This window comes from Muntiacus reevesi, chromosome 18 (assembly GCF_963930625.1).
Source record: "Muntiacus reevesi chromosome 18, mMunRee1.1, whole genome shotgun sequence".
NCBI classification, from domain to species: domain Eukaryota; kingdom Metazoa; phylum Chordata; class Mammalia; order Artiodactyla; family Cervidae; genus Muntiacus; species Muntiacus reevesi.
In genome coordinates, this window is record NC_089266.1 from 41,253,303 (window position 1) to 41,254,326 (window position 1,024).

General features: G+C 38.0%; 1 non-coding gene across 1 annotated transcript; it reads left to right on the forward strand.

The window, feature by feature from the left end:
• Positions 1-531: 531 nt before the first annotated feature.
• LOC136150413 (small nucleolar RNA SNORA72) lies at positions 532-663 on the forward strand. Its single transcript, XR_010659840.1, has one exon. It is a non-coding gene; the product is annotated as a small nucleolar RNA SNORA72 (small nucleolar RNA).
• The last annotated feature ends 361 nt before the right edge of the window (positions 664-1,024 follow it).

Here is a 1,024-nt window from a genome sequence, read left to right on the forward strand (position 1 = left end):
GGACTCATATATAGCATTTGTGCTTCTGTATACGGCTTCTTTCATTTAGCATAATGTCCTTAAGGCTCAATAATGTTGCAGCCTGAGTCAGAATTTTTCCTTCTTTTTTATGGCTGAGGGATAGTCCATTGTATAAATGCCACATTTTGTTTATACATACATCTGTTGAGGGTTGGGCTCTTTTCATATTCTTATACTTCTAATAAAGTTAATAAAATATTTCTAATGTTTTTAAGTGTCATTTGAGAGACAAGGATACTATATGCCTTCTAAAAAAAGAAGACCATGCCACCTATGAAGTATTTGTCCCCTCAAAATAAAACTCAAATCTGCTCAAGCCTCTAGATTTGCCAATATACAGGAAATCCAGAGGCCTGAGTATCATATTAAACTACCCTATGGGGATGCTATCAACAAAATCCAGACAGGAAAATCTGTAGGATAAATGACCTAGTTTCTTCTACAGATAAGTTGCAAGGGGAAAAAGATATAGAGATAAAAAAGATATAAAAGATACTTAACAGTCTTGTCCTGTGAATATTCTTGCTCTTCTAATTTTGTAGTAATTAGGGCAGACTAAACATTTGCTACACTGAGACCACGTCTGTGTCTCCAGACCTAGATCTTTCCTTAGTTCTGGTTTTATAAATACTGGTAGTAAATCAAGACTGACTTACATAAGGCATCTTATATGGGAAATATCTGTGACTCCAGGTATCTGACCAAACGTGAGAAATTACAGCATAACTAGTATAATAATGGGCTTTCCAGGTGGCTTAGTAGTAAGGAATCCGACTGCCAATGCAGAATATGCAGGAGACGTGGGTTCGATCCTTGGGTTGGAAGATCCCCTGGAGGAGGAAAGAGCAATCCATTTCAGTATTCTTGCCGAAATCATCCCATGGACAGAAAAGCCTGATTGCAAAGAGTCAGACACGACTGAGCGGCTGAGCACACACGTAGCGTAACACTTGAAGATAACCATTGCTGATTTGATGACTGTTGCCATTAAATGAATTGGGCT